Source organism: Bos indicus, chromosome 28 (genome assembly GCF_029378745.1).
Source record: "Bos indicus isolate NIAB-ARS_2022 breed Sahiwal x Tharparkar chromosome 28, NIAB-ARS_B.indTharparkar_mat_pri_1.0, whole genome shotgun sequence".
Classification (NCBI taxonomy): Eukaryota; Metazoa; Chordata; class Mammalia; order Artiodactyla; family Bovidae; genus Bos; species Bos indicus.
In genome coordinates this window covers 7,886,212-7,902,157 of record NC_091787.1, presented here as the reverse complement: position 1 = coordinate 7,902,157, position 15,946 = coordinate 7,886,212, and the positions used below count along the sequence as shown (strand labels likewise).

Sequence of the window (15,946 nt, the reverse complement as noted above, 5' to 3'; positions counted from 1 at the left end):
AACCTGAAATCATCTAAGCTGTTGTTCCTGCACAGTCTATGTTTTAAACTATTAAAAAAAACACAATTCCACAAGGTTTTTGTTGAGGGAGTTAAACATTAGATAACTTATGGTTTTATGGTTTGGGAGACACGGTTACTTTTTTTTTTTTCCTGAAAAATCATCTGTTTTATCTCCACTTGACTTTTTTAAAATGCTGGAACAGTTTTTTGATTGAACATGAAGCTTTTCTTTCTTTCTTTTTCCTTTGACGTCTATATGACCAAAGGTGGAAAAATAAGACCTTTGCTTATTAACAGAATGAATCAGTCTCTTTCCCTCCTGGGAAATTGAAAACAATTTGGAGAAGAGAGTAAACTTCAGATTTCCTGTGATATGAATTGGGTGGACCTTTCCTCGAGGTAAGATTTAAGGTGGACCTAGCTGGGCTTGACAGACAGTGATGGAACCAGGTGTTACCATGTTACATTCCAACTGGATGGTTCTTTTCAACTGGCACCACCTGGCTCTCAACACTAGTACAGCCTCTTACAGCATCCCCAGGGAGCACACAGAGACTGTCACTTTGTTAGCAAAGGTCACCCAGGGAGATATCTCAGCCCAGAGCCTTTCATGAGGCTACAGTGGACACCTGCTCCCACAGAAAATTCGTGAAGGCAGTAGTGGTTTACTGTTTGGTTCTTTCTTCCTTTTTTCTTTGTATGTGTTAGATGTGTTTGGGGAAACTCCCCCCAAGACTGGCGCATGGTTCACACACCCTTTGACTGTTTCACACGTTCCCCCTCTGGAGCTGGTGGCCGGGAGTTTCCAGCCAGCCTGAACTGGAGCCATTGGCCAGGGCATGCTGTCCACGGCTGGAGTTGTATCTGGTAGCATCTGGTACTTGCCCAGAAGTGGGACACAAAGAATAAACAAAGAGACTGCCTTGGAAACTGGACTGCAGAGTTGAGAAGATACTTAGAAAAGTGGCTTCAGGCCAGCTCCTACTCTCTCCAAATATGCCAGGAATGCAGGGCCCGGAGGAAGGGGACAAAACAGTGGAAAGAAGGAAAAAGCACAGCCCATCACCAAGGGCACCCTCCCAGCTCCTTGTGTAGCTGTCCAAACAAAGGGAAAGGATGCGCCTCACCCCAAATAAAAGTGTATGGGAACTAAAAAACAATTGTTAGTACAGTTTGCATTTATATTGGGCAAGCATCTCCCCAAACAGATCTCTGAATCTTTTTAGCATCCCCTTTTTGGGTGAGGACCAGTAAGAGTGAGGATTTATAGAAGCACCTACAGGGAGCGAGCAGGGCTGAGATAGAAAACATTAGTTGCCAGGGAACTGCTTGGAGCTGGAGATTCTTAGTTTGAGATGAAGATCAAGACAAAGGCCAAAAGGCCAAAAGGGGGGTTGGTTAGAGAACAAAACAAAAACAGGAAGTGGCCGACTCAGGGATTTTCCATGGAAGGCTAGGAAGCATATCCGGATATAAGAGAAAAAGGAAGAAAAAGGGCACCTCTGAATCTCCTGGAAGCCACTTGAGATGTTGGGAAATTGGGTTTTCAGCAGACCACAGCTTGATGGAGGCACAGACAGCCATCAGGACACCAGATGGGAAGCCAGAGCCCTAGACTCAGCACTGGCTCATCCTTGGCATTTCATCAGGTCTCTGACTGCCTTTGTTCTTCTCTTCTAAGGAGACTTCTTCACCTCTTGAGTTCCTTAGAGCTGTTCCTGTGTGTCCTAACGAAGTGTGAAAACAGTCTAGAATAACCCAGAAGCACATCCTCACCTCTAAACAAGCATTCCCAAAGGATATTTGGCACACAGATGGAAAAACATATATGTTACCTGCCTGTTGCTATTAGGACTAAATTACTCAGTCCTTTTGCTACCAGATTTAGAAGAGGCTATGTGATGTCGGGGGAGGGGAGGTGCTGTCTGCTGTCCTTTTCATCTTGAACTCTGCCCTTCCCTTCCTCCCTAATCAGGGCAGAAGCAGGCTTCTTAGACCTGGCTCTCTCTCCATCTCTGCCTTCTCAGAAGCCAAGGGGCGAGGGTCTGTGGGGCAGGGAAATGACCCATCTTGGGTGAGGCTCCAATAGAGAAAATGTCTCTCGCTGTCAGTAAATCTCATCTTTTGTACAAGAGCAGGGATGTCCTGCATCCAGACTCTGTCCTCCGGGCAGTGGTCCTCGAAGGGCCCCACTTAGCACCGCAAGGGAGATGTTGATTTGAGTTGAAGAGTTCTGTGTTTTTTTTTGGCCAAGATAGGAGGAGATGGGGAATCTCCGGTTCCCGCCTGGGCTTGTTTTGTCTTGAGATCTTGTTTTACTCCCTAGTAGATCAAGGAAGTCAGAATTTTATGTGAGAAGAGAAGAAGGTGCCAGAGGGTTTCTAACGCCCTTTATGCAAATGAGCTAGGAAAGTAGATTGCAGGCAGCCATCAGAGGTCAAAGGTCACGCCCCACACATCAACAATTATTTTGCTCCAAATGAAGGAGGGGAGCAGGACTGCAGGAAATGAGTTGCAACCACCTCAATTCATGTGTGAAAGTTTCCAATTAGGAATTCAAAGGACTTGTTGTTCAATGAAAAAGTGAAGCAAATTCCTTTTATGTGTTTCCCAACTTCCTTGGTGGTCTCTGTTGAAGAGCAGGATCCCACTGCAGGACTCATTTGGTTCCTGACCAGAAGCAGAATCTGAAATAAAGGAAAGGTCATTGACTACTTGGCTTCTGTTGGGAGAGGGGTGGGGTGGGGGTGGGGTTGGGTAGGCATGGTGTTGGTACCCTACTGCCTGGGCCAAATCTGTCCCACAGCCTGTGTTTGTCAATAAAGTTTTATTGGAACTCACCTTCACCCATTTGTTGGTAGATAATCTGTGATTAGTTTCATAGTACAAGGGCAGAGTTGAGTAGCTGGGACAGAGATCATACAGTCTGCTGAGTCAAAATATTTACTTTTTGTAAAGCTAGTTTACAACCCATGTTCTAGTTCACTGGTTCTTCCAGCCACCCCCTCCCCACCATTCACTGGCTCTTACTTTTTGATCTGCAATGGGTCGCTTTGGAAATATATGAAAGTTCTATAATCCCATTTTAGAAAAATATTAATACATGATCTCTTGGTTAAAAATACCTAGATGTAGGACTTCTCTGGTGGTCAGTGGTTGGGACTCTGTGCTTCCACTGCAGAGGGCACGGGTTCGATCCCTGGTGGGGAACTCAGATCCCTCATACTGCATGGCATGGCCAAAAAGAAAAAAAGTAACACGGGGGACCCAATTCAACTCTTCAGAACTTAAGAGAAACAATTCAGAGCCCAAAGCCTCCTGGCAGAATGGTCCACAGTCTACCTTCTACCAGAAAGAGGACACGCAGTTTATCTTGGCCAGATACAGCCTGTCAGGGACACAGGCTTACTTTTGGGCTTACTTACTTTTGTCTTACTTTCAGTTTTAAAATGAAAACAGATATATAATTTTCTCTGATGATAAAAATGCTTCGTGTTTCTTATCAACAATTTTAAGAAGTACAGAAAGTATGGAGAAGGTAAAAATCACCTTGAAATCCGCCTCCACAGAGATGAGCAGTGCTAACAACTTGATAAATCTTTCAAGTGTCTCTTTTAGGTCTACACGCCATCAACAAGTCCATAGATGGGCTGCACATATTCTGTCTCCTACTTCTATCAAAATCATCCAGGCAAATATTATTATTATTAGGGGCTTCCCAGGTGGCGCTAGTGGCAAAGAACCTGCCTGCCAATGCAGGTAAACTTAAGAGACCCAGGCAGAGACCTGGGTTTGATCCCTGGGTCAGGAAGATCCCCTGGAGGAGGGCATGGCAACCCACTCCGGTATTCTTGCCTATCCTATGACAGAGGAGGCTGGGGAGTCCATAGGGTCACACAGAGTCAGACAAGACTGATGATCCATGCGAATATTCTTCTATGGCTTTGCATGTACATTTCCAGCACCAAAGTTGCATCGTACTTTTATTTATTTTTTATTTTTTTAAATAAATATTTATTTATTTGGCTTTGCTGGTCTTAGTTGCGGCACACGGACTCTTTCAGCTGTGGCATGTGGGATCTAGTTCCCTGACCAGGGACTGAATCCAGGCTCCCGGCTTTGGGAGCATGGAGTCTTAGCATCTTAGTGTCAGTCTCCCGTTGGGAGGTCCCAACAATTACATAGCATTAGTAGTTTATTCAGTGTGGTATAATTCACTGGCTCAATCACATCTAGGTTGTTTCCTGTTTTTTTTTGGCTTTGTTTTGTATTTATTTACCACACAGTGGTGTGACTTTCTTTGTACTTACATTTTTGTGTATTTTCCTGATTGTTCAGCTGAGGCTAAATGTCTAGTCTTGAAATGAAGGAGTCAATGTTACTCATTAATAATCGTAATACACAGGATCAAACTGCCTCCAGAAAATGTGTAACACTCCACATCCACCAACAGTATAGGGCAGTGCTCGTTTCTCACTCTCTGGCCACTGTTAATATTTAAGGTTGTAGTCAATCTGATAGGTTAAAACTGACACAATATTGTCATATTGACTTGCACTTCCTCGGTTATTTTACATTTTTTTTGGCCATGCCTCTCGGCACTCTGGATGTTAGTTCCCTGACCAGGGACCGAACCTGCACTCCCTGCAGTGGAAGCTCAGAACGATCTCCAGGGAAGTCCTAAGATTGCTTTACTTGCAAATGGCATTGTCTGTGATTGAACAGAGGCAAAAATAATGACTTCAAATTAGGTTCTCCTTATTACACAAGAACCCAGCTCTGGCACAAAAGCAGACTTACTATTCAGAGGAGCCAGTTGCCTAGCACAGGACAGTTTGAAGCTCTTTGAGGACGAGACTCTTTCGTTGATTGATTTATTCATAGGCTCCCTGGTGACTACTTTCGGGTGCTTACTGAATGGCATCTGGAAGGCCACATGGTTTCGGTCATCAAGAGGCTTGGATGACAGGGATGACCTTTGTAACATTCTTGCAGTACTGCTTGCAGGCTGCTCAGCCACTTTGTTTGAGCCCAAGGACTTTGTCAGTTGCAGCGCGCAGGCTTAGTTGCCCTGCAGCATGTGGGATCCCTGTTTCCAGACCAGGGATTGAATCCGGGTCCCCTGCACTGGAGGGTGGATTCTTAACTACTGGACCACCAGGGAAGTCCCAGCTTCCTGGGTCTTGAATGGATCTGCCCATTTCTCTCCCTCCCAGGACTGGAAGATGACAGCTTCACGTTAGCCAACACAACCAAGAAAGCCGTAAGAACAAAGTCAGAAATGCTGCCTGGAACTCAGTGCAAGGGTGGATCAGAGAGTGGAGGACAGCCGTGGCAGACGATGGAGGAGAATGGGTCCCGAGAGTGGCAGCTCCGTCCAGTCTCTATGGTGGCCTCAGGATGCCCAGCCGCACCAGAGTCAGCTGCAGGATTGCTGTTCCTCCTAGGTCTGCTCCTCCGTGGTTTCCTGCCTGGCTGAATGGCCGTTGCTTCGTGGTGATGATTCATGGCATTTGGAAAGTGTGGCTGTGTTCTGAACAGGGAAGTGAAAAATAACCCAGCCAAGGGCAGCACAGGACAGGAACGGGGCTGTCACAAGACGTGAAGCTTTACTTTGGAAAATGCAGGGGGTGGGGCACCTCGGGGAAGTGGGTCTTGGTGGTTCGGTCCTGCTAGCCCTTCTGCAGAGCCTCAGCTTTTCCGAGCACTGGTCACCGAGCTGCCCCTTGGAAGCGGCTGCTGGTCTTGGCCCAGCGGCTGTGGGTAGAAGGAAGTGGACGGGTGATTCAGTGACTGTCGGCTTCCTCTCTGACTCAAGATTGGATCCGTTTTTTAGGGTGGTGCCAGGGGCCCTGGGCCGCTTTAGCTAGAATCTTTGGAGTCAGAATGGAGGCGCTGACCCCTGTGGTTGCTGGCTTTCCTCCCGCCCTTTGGGATGGGTAAGGGGATTAGCTGAACTCTCTGCCTCCCTCCTTGCTGGGTAAGCCCTTCTGACTTGAGGCCTGCCTGTGCTTCCAGCTGAGAGAGACACAGTGAGCTGGGGAGCAGAAGCCTCTCTAGATCCTTGGCCATCTAGGGGGTTTCCTTGATTTGGGGGTCATATCTGGAAGAACATTTGGGCTCTGAGGCGCTCGGCTTTGGCAGGTATCAGACGTGTTGAACTAGTTTGCATGGAGTCCATCTGTCCATCAGTAATACCCAGGGGCCCCGCTGCTCCCTTCCCATGAGCAGAGTCATAATCACCTCCATGCTCTGTGTGCTGCTTACCCGCCATCACCACCATCACTGAATCCTGTTGTAAGAAACACTGACTATCCAGATAATGACCTCTGCCTGAGAGCGTCCAATCCTGAAAGTACTGACTTGACAAAGACGTGGAAATCCTCCCAGAGTTGTGACAGGGGTTTTGTATTTCAGTGTCCTAAACAACCTTGGATGATGGTCCCTTCTCCTCCTCTCCTTTCCCTCCTGTTCCCATGGCCGAAGCTGAGGACAGCTGGTCTTGCTTGGGCAGGATGGCCAGCGTCCACTCCCTGGTGAGTTTCATGGGGAAGCTATTATTAGCCACACGAAAGAGAAATGCGACCCAGATCACTCAGGGCTTCAAAAAGGGACTCTAAGAATGCCTGAAATGGGACCTGACCCTGCCAGGCACTCTCATCTCTTTCTCAATCTTGGTCTCATCTTCTACCCCAATATGGATTTCAATCTCTTTGATAAGCTTTCTCTACATGACAGGGAATGTACACAACAGTAGCTTCTGCTTATCGCGCCTCCCAGCTTCACTGCTAGAGAGGGGGCCGAGAGTTCAAAAGTTCCACCTGATGGCCTTTGCAGGGGTCAGATGATAGTTCCCAGTTCCATCTCTGTGGTCGGGGGTGGATCTTTGAGCAGGAGGCTGCCCACATTTGGTTGCTATGATCAGTTCAGGGGTGGCAGTATTTTTCAAAGAAGGGGGCGCCCATCCTAGGTAGACAAACAGTAGATCCACTAACCCTGGGCACTGTAGGCGGGGGTCCTGGGCCGCCTCACCTCTGCTTGTGGGGGCTGCAGTGAGTGGCCTGGCCAAGGGGAGGAGGTGCCTTTTGAACCCTCAGAAACCATCATTTTACTGCTTGAAAATCCATAAAAGATGGGGGTTTCCTCAACCACCTTTTTTTGGGGGGGATACATGTTTGAGGCCACAGCTGTGTGTGATCTTCTGAGGGGACGGCCTTGGAGGCTCAGAGCAGAGTGAGAAGAACAAAGGAAACGTTCTGAGAAGCATGGCAAAAATGAAACCAAATAAAAACCCCATAAAAATCCCTCCGAGGGCAGAGGAAATACCAACCCAAGGCTTCTGAGCCACAGATTCGGTAGTAAAAATTGAAGGACAGGCCACTCAGAGGCGATCCCATTGGGGCCAGAGGGAGAATGTATTGGAACACAATAAAAGGGAATCATCCGAGCAGGGGAGGACTGCTGTGTGCTGTAATTCAGGAACTGACTGATGACCAGGGTTCATGGGGAGCCTGACAGACAGGTCACAGGAACCGGTTCAAAGTCTGCTTGCAGCGGCCTCGAGCGGATGATGGACAGCTGGCCTGCCCCCTGCAGGCTCTGACTGATGGTCCTGGGAACTCTGACCTCTGCTAGGCCACAAAAAGACCTGTTTAGAAATCTCTCTGAAGACTGATTAAGTACACAGCCACAGTGCAGACAATAATAATTGTGTGACGTGGCCGGCGTGCTTGCAGTCAGGAGAAACACATGTTAATAATGACTGGGACAGGAATCTTGCCTTTCTGTTCCTCTCCATTGACTTCCTGGCTCCTGGTCTCAGTTCTGGCCTCAGAGAGTATTTGCAGGGGATGGAGTTGAGGGTATGGAGACTTTCACTCTCATTTCACGGGTGTCAACATCCCAGGGATGGTACCCCACCTGTCACTGCATGGCAGCTGGTGGGCAGGTGGTCCTCCTTCCCGCCCTGGCTAACCTGAGATGCTGCTCCTGGGGGCTTTCCATCTGATTTGTGGCCCTGGGGCCATTGGAATCATAGCAGGAGTGTCTCCCCAGGTCTCCCCCGGAGCAGTAGGCTAAGTATGAAGAAAAGTCTGGTTTTCATCTGCAAGCATCTCTGAGCACACTGACCCTGTTTAGTTTTAGCCAAGAGCTGGTCAGACTCCCCTGGACAGGGAATAGAAGCCCCTTTGCCACTTTGCTTCTCTAACGATCTCTGAGACCCCTTTGTAGATGGAGGTGGGAGTGGGCTGCTGGCTCTGGACTCAGCTATGCTTCTGGACTCAGTATGGTTATGTCTAATCAGCTCTCTGGGCTCCAGCAGCAGTTTTGATGTTTGTTCATCCCATTCATTCATCATTGATCCATCCACTGACTCACTCGCTAGGACTGTCATTTAGTCATTCAGCCACAATGAGACTGTATCTTCTTATCTTTGGTCCCTGCTGTATGGCATGGCTCCAAGCCCATGGTAGCAGCTCTGTGTGTTTGCTAACTTCCTTTCTGGCCTCACTTTTGTGGAAATTCTAACTTTTGGAACCTCAGAATGTGGCTGTATTTGGATTCAGGGTCTTTAAAGAGGGGATTAAGTTAAAATGAGGCTGCTTTCAGTTAAAAATGAGGCTCTGATTCAATCTGGTTGGTGTCTGCATACGAAGAAGAGATTAAGGGATTCCCCTAGTGGTTGGATGGCATCACTGACTCAACGGACATGAGTTTGAGCAAACTCCGGGAGACAGTGAAGGACAAGGAAGCCTGGTGTGCTGCAGTCCATGGGATTGCAAAGAGCTGGACACGACTGAGTGACTGAACAGCCACAATAACCTGGTGGTCTAGTGGTTAAGACTGCCTTCTACTGCAGGGGGTGCAGGTTCAGTTCCTGATCGGGAAAGTATGATCCCACGTGCTGCAGGGCAACGAAGCCCACGTGCCACAGCTAGGGAGGACCCCGAAGAGCCCATGCACTGAAACTGAGACCTGACAGCCAAAAAGAAATAAAATTTTTTTAAAAAAGAAGAGATTTAGACCCAGACACACACAGCAAAAAGACGGTGTGAAGACACAGAATACAGCCGTCTACAAGCCCAGGAGAGAGGCCTGGCACAGATCCTTCCTTCATGGCCTCCAGAAGGAACCAACCTTGCTGACTCCTCGATCGTGGACTTCCAGCATCCAGCCCTGGGAGAACATACATGTTTCCTGGTTAAGCTACCAGGCTGTGGTTCTTTGTTCTGGCAGCCCCAGCAAACTGGTACAAGCTTTCAACACATTCACCGAGCACGGGACCACATGCAAGGTGTTCTAGGAGGTCTGGAGACAAAGCAGAGAAACAGATACAGGGAAAGAGGAACAGCTAGGGGCCCATCCTCTCTCTACATTTTCTCCTCCCAAACCCCTCTCTCCTCTGCCTCTCCTTCCCTCTACCTCCAACAGAAAGAGGAAACACAGGGGAAAATGAAACAGAGGGTTCCCCAGCAAAAGGACTGGCATCCTCCAGAAGCCCTGTAGTAGAATGCAAATAGAATCAGAAGCACTTTTGTCTTTTTGTTTTTTACACAATAAAGAAGTTTACTTCAGTCTCCTATCAAAGAAGTCTAGCAGTAGATAGCCTAGGACTGCTTTAGTGGTTCTACATTCATCAGTATTACATGTTCCTTTCTTTCTATTCTTAGAATTTGGCATCCATTGCAAAGACCACCTCATGGTCCAAAATGGCTGCTTTAGCTCTAGCCATCATATCCTCATTCCAAGCCACAAAGGATAAAGCAGGTAAATAAGTCATCTTTGCTGGGTTAACTCCCTTTAAGCACTCATCCAAAAAGTTTTTTCCATGTGTATTTGCAGAAGTGCATTTTTTTTTTCCTGGCTACCTCTCTCTCCACCATCCTTACTTGGTGCATGTATGCATATGTGCATGGCCAGCCTGAATGTGTGTGTGCATCGGAGGAAGGCCCAGGAAAGGGTTCACAGCTGTTGTGGACACATTGTGAGCGTTCAGCTGGCAGGGCCTTCCCCAGGGTGCTTGCCAGCCCCAGTTTTATGATACATGGTGGCTGGAAAGGGCCACAAGCAAACCTTTCTCAGGACCATGAAGTACATCCCTTGTTGTGCTTTTTGACTATGATGATGCCAATGTTGTATCTCCACGCAACCGCTACAGGAGAAATGTCCTTTGGTTTATGGCCCTGGCCAGTGGTCGTGGGGCTGTGACCTCCTTGTCTCCAGGAATCAGGAGCTCTTGTCATCATGCAATAATCTTGTGATCTCTGGCAACATCTCTGAGCCTTCAGACCTAGTCTATTAAGAAACTAAGTCCATTTGCAAATGTGCCTGGGATATAAGTCTTGATACTTCTGGTTCTTCCACGGTGTCCACCACTTTTCAGTCAAAGACATTTTGCACCACACAACTCAGTAATAGTCCTGTGCCCTCATGGGTCTCTTGTGCAATCCTAGCTTAGCTCATCGATTTTAAAGGGAACTGGAATTCCAGGAGCTCAGTGTTGACCAACCTGTCCCAAGTTGCGTAGTGCTGGGTCCCCAGTGGACTTTGGCAGAGATGTTACCGCCCCTGTGGTTGCAATCAGCTTCTGTGTGCATGTTGGGGGTGAAGTTTGCAACATGGTCACTTGAACTGATCATGGTGTTTCTGAAGCGTGGTGCCAATTTCTTCATTTAACGTTGATGTGAAAGAAGCTTCCTTTCTTTTTTTTTTTTTTTCAAACTTTAAACTTGTTATTTTGTATTGGGGTATAGCTGATTAGCAATGTTGTGGCAGTCTCAGGTGAACAGCAAAGGGACTCAGCCATACACATACATGTATCCATTCTCCCCCAACCCCCTTCCCATCCAGGCTGGCACATACTATGGGTAGACTTCCATGTGCTATACAGTATGTCCTTGTTGATTATTCATTTTGAATACAGCAGTGTGTACATGACCTTCCCAAACTCCCTACGTAGCCATTCCCTGCCGGCAACCATAAGTTTGCTTTCTAAGTCTGTGGGTCTCTCTCTCTTTTTTAAGTCCATTTGTATCATTTCCACAAATAAGGGATTCCACACAATACTTCTCCCTCTCGGTCTGACTTAGTATGACTCAGTGTGACATTCTTTAGATCCATCCATGTTGCTGCAAATGGCATTATTTCATTCTTTTTACGGCTGGGTAATATTCCATTGTATACACATACCACATCTTTATCCATTCCTCTGTCGACGGACATTTAGGTTGAAGCTGCTTTTCTTTTCTGTGTACAGACAAATGAACATCTTCCAGAATAGTCATGTCCTGCATGTCCTGGGCTCTCCCCACCCCACTTCCTCCTGCAGTGCCCTCCTTCCTTGGCTTGCCCTCCATCCTTGCCCTCTTTTTCTTGCTTCCTGCTTCTCACCGAGCATAATCCCCCTACTTGATAAACAAGAGGCAACTCCGGAGGTTATCTATATTTCAGATTTTTTTGATGTCTTTTTTAAAGTCTTTATTGTTGTTACAATATTGTTTCTCTTTTACATTTTGGTTTTTTTTTTTTTGGCTGAGAGGAATATAGGATCTTAGCTCCCTGACCAGGAAACTGAACCCTTACCCTCTGCATTGAAAGGTGAAGTCTTAACCACTGGACTTCCAGGGAAGTCCCAGAGGTTACTGGCATTTTAAATGAGTGATTCATGAACAACTAAGCTTTCAAAACCCAAAGAAATGATCTGCCATTGCTTGAATGGAGCCAAGGGTTTCTATCTGGACTGGTTGTGCACACAGGTCTACTTTGCTTACTCAAATATCCAAGCTGGGGATTGGTGGTCCAGTGGTTAAGATGCAGGGGACCTGGGTTTGATCCCTGGTCTGGAAGGATCCCACAGGCTGCAGGGCAACTAAGCCTGTGCACCACAACTTCTGACAACCACTGAGCTGGTGCTCCAGACTCTGCACTCTGCAACAGGAGAAGCTGCCTCAATGAGAAGCCTGCAAACCAAAACCAAGAGCAGCCCTTGCTCACTGCAACTAGAGAAAGCCTGCACACAGCAGCAAAGATGAATAAATAAATAACCTTAAAGAACCCCCAAATACCCAAGACTGTGGCCAGTCTCCCTCGAAGCCAAGTGGCACCACCTTCCTTGGTGTGTGTCTTGCGTGATGCAGGTGACTTTTCCAGCCATGGCTTTGACACCACTCAGGCTACTTATCACGTATCTTGCTGCAAGCGGAGGCTGACTTGGGTCTTGGTGCCATCTCTCTGCCACTTCCCCCTAGACCCAGAGCTATATTTATTAGCTAGCAGATTAAAAAAAAAAAAAAAAGATAGCCCTTTACGTTTTTAGGGCTTCCCCAGTGGCTCAGTGGTAAAGAATCTGCCTCCAAAGCAGGAAATGCAGGTTTGATCTCTAGGTCGGGAAGATCCCCTGGAGGAGGGCATGTCAACTCACTCCAGCATTCTTGCCTGGAGAATCCCGTGGACAGAATCCTGGTGGGCTACGGTCCATGGGGTCTCAAAGAGTCAGACGTGCCTGAACAACTGAGCACAGAATATACTTTTAAACCCACATCCTCTCCTCCTAGGCTTCAATTTCATAAATGTTGGTTCTTCCAGAGAACTGAACAGGGCCCGCAATCCTGCATGTGCTTTTCAATAATCCCATGACTAGTCAGTGAGGATGGAGCAGTGACCCCGAGATAGAAGACTTCATTTGGCATGACTCATCCTTGGAGACATCCAGCTCTCCTGGCGTGTGTTGGTAAGTGCCTGGTTCTATAAATATTGACAGTTAGAAACCATCCTGAGAGCTGCAAAGCTATGACCTTACTTCGTAGGAAGGTCATGTATGTGAACATGCCCTGTGATTAGGCAACACTCGTTATTTGCTCCGATTTAGTCACTGATAAATATCACGGCACTCTCTCTCTTCCTAATAGTGGCTCCTCTGCTGATGTGTGACTCAGAGTTGATATATTATGGGGTCTGATTCAGCAAGGAAAGTTTGGTCTGCCACAGCAGAGAACAACATCCAAGGCCACTTCGGTTTCCAGGATACTGGTTTCCTAACAAGTGTGGCATTGCCAAGAAGGAAAAGCTCAAAAGGAGTCTCCATATTTGAGAAACTGAAGCGGGTGTGGAGGGATAAAGAGCAGAAGAGTGCTTTTAAAAAAATAAAATTTATTTTAAAAAGTATTTTGGCTCAACTCAAGGCATGTGGGATCTTAGTTCCCCCACCAGGGATCGAACCTGTGCCCCCTGTACTGGAAGCTCAGCGTCTCAACCACTGGACCAGGAGGGAAGTCCCCAGAAGGGTGCTTTTCATCATTGTGAGCCTGTGTGTTAAAAAATGCTTGTCCCTCAGGCACATTTCCAGTGTATTTCACCCACTGGCTCCCCAGGAGGTGACCTCTCTATTCAAGCCAACCCTTTCAGGCTTGTGAGCACTTCCCTCAGAGAAGGGGTGAGGATACCCATGCAGAAACTGGATTTACTTCTTGCTCTCCGTTTCTAATGACTTAAAATTAATGGATCATTACCGATGTTTTCTGAGGGCTTTGGTTGTTTGGTTTCTGAAGTTTTATTCCTGTGAAGGAATTTCCCATTTGAATGCAGTTCAGTTCTTTTGAATGGCCCTTGTTTATTTCCGACATTTTTTCAGGGCCTGTCCTGCCAAAGCGGAGATGAGCTTTTCAATAGGTGGGATTTGAACATGGGCTTTTGGCAGACCAGTATGCGGGCTAAAAGTGTGGCCCTTGGCCAAGGGCACGTGCACGCACACATGCACACACACACACGTGCAAGGCTGCAGCCCTCTGCGTAATCACTTGGCACTCTGTATTGTCTTTTAAAGAGAGCAGAGCTCGGCTTGTGCTAACTGCATCAAGAGGCGGCACAGCCCTGTGAAGGGAGCATGCTTCAGGGCTGGCACTGAAGCGCGGATTACCTCGGTGTTAGCTATCTCTTTACCGCTGACTGTGTGACTCTGGGCAAGCGTCTTAACTTCTCTAAGCCTCAGAATCCTTATTTGTAAAACGAGGATCCCAATATCTACCCAACTCGCAGGCCTAGTGTGAGTCGAGATGAGATAATGCATGGAACACACCTGGTTCATAAAAACTGCTTTGTCCGCAGTGGCTATATTATTGTCTTTAGCACCAAGCCAATGTGAAAACTGCTGCTGCTGACAATCTGGGATTGTTCTGGATTCAAGTTATGAAGTGCTTACTCTGAGTCTGAAGTTTTATATGCATGGGCTCAGCCCCTCAAGGAGGTATTACTAGCTTCACTTTACAGAAGAGGAGCTTGAGGCTCAGGAGTGAGTACAGCTTGCTGGAATTGGAGCCAGGCATCTCTGGCTGTGGGGCTTCCTAGGTGGAGCGAGTGGTAAAGAGCCTGCCTGCTAATTCAGGAGACATGACATGCGGGTTCAATCCCTGGGTCGGGAAGATCCCCCGGCAGAGGGCACAGCAACCCACTCCAGTATTCTTGCCTGGAGAATCCCACAGACAGAGGAGCCTGGCAGGTTACGGTCCACAGGATCGCAAAGACTCGGACGCGACTAAAACAATGTAGCGTGCATGCATGCGTGTCTGGCTGCGGGGAGCCTGCACTGATGGTGAGATGTGCCATCTTTTCAGGGACACTGGAGGTCATGAGTGTGTGTTTGTGTGTGTGGGTGTGTGTATTTAGCAGAGGCTGGCAACTTGCTGTGTCAGGAGGACACTAGGGCACCTGCTTCATCTTTGCCCCATTACATGAGCACAGATCGGTCTGTGTGCTGTCAGCCAAACAGCTCTGCAAAGCCCTTGCTTAACCACCTGGCAGTGGCTGAGCGTTCTGTCCTTTTGTCCAGGTTGATCCCACACCTGCTGAGTTATGACGCAGTGTTCCAGAACCTGTTGTTAGTCCCAATTTTTAATGGAATGTCAACGGGTGGGTGACAGGCATCCTAGCCTTTGGCTGGGGGTGGGTGGTGGTGGGTTCTAGGATGCTGGAGGAGATGGAAAGTCAGAGTGAAAGTCACCTTTCTTGTCTGGGTGACCAGAAGGAAGCAGATGGTTTAAGTTCCTCCTCCAACCCCCTTCCCTCAGAGAAACATTTTACCTGAAATGATGAGATTTCAAATTATGCCGTCTCAGGGCTGCTTTCTGGAGGAGGGCATGGCGACCCACTCCAGTATCCTTGCCTGGAGAATCCCATGGACAGAGGAGCCTGGCAGGCTACAGTCCATGAGGTCACCAAGGGTCGGACACGACTGAAGCGACTGAGCACACACGTACACAGGGCTGTCTCTCTGGTACCAGGACTATATGGCATGTTTGGAAGAAAAGAGAAGCGATTAGTAGGGCAGTGTGCAGACCATGAACAAAGGAGACTTCCCCTGAAGTGGCCCCAAATAAAGAAGGTGTGTTTTCTGAGCGGAAATGTGAGGTAAAGGATCCTTGTGACGACTTGAATGGAGAGCCTGTTTCTAAGTCATAAACAAGAACTTCTAGGCATGATCAGTTCAACTGGATGAAACCTGTTTCTTGTTCCTCTCGCAAAGGTGAAAGGTCTCCCGAGGCCCCCGAGGAGAGGGCTCTTGCCATCACTTCTGCTTACCTGGGTCCCTAAAGGTCCCAGGAGGTGGGAGGGTGCTTCCATCAGGGCCCAGAGGTCACCCAGAAAAGTCAGGGCCTTGATGAAGGGGTGTTGAAGGGGTGTTCCCGGAGGAAGCATCAGTGAGTCTCAGATGCATCTGTGGAAGGCCTGGCGTTTCTGAGAGAAGGAAGGAGCAGTAGAGTGGAGGCAGGGAGGCTGGCTTTGGCTGCCTGGAGACCAGAACTCATTCCTTTCTGAGGGATCTCTGCTCCGTGAGTCAGCAGGGGAGCAGGGACCCTCTCTCAGCGATGGCCGGTGGAGGCAGAAGCTACAGTGGAGGCAAAACTAGGCAGGCAGGTTGGACAGACTTTAAAGATACACATGGGTTGCTC

At 48.0% G+C, this 15,946-nt stretch overlaps 1 long non-coding RNA gene across 1 annotated transcript; it reads left to right on the top strand.

The window, feature by feature from the left end:
• The first annotated feature begins 4,121 nt into the window (after window positions 1-4,121).
• On the top strand, window positions 4,122-13,166 carry LOC139180302 (uncharacterized). The gene is made up of 2 exons (XR_011564599.1): window positions 4,122-12,732; window positions 12,911-13,166. It is a non-coding gene; the product is annotated as an uncharacterized lncRNA (long non-coding RNA).
• Window positions 13,167-15,946: the final 2,780 nt, after the last annotated feature.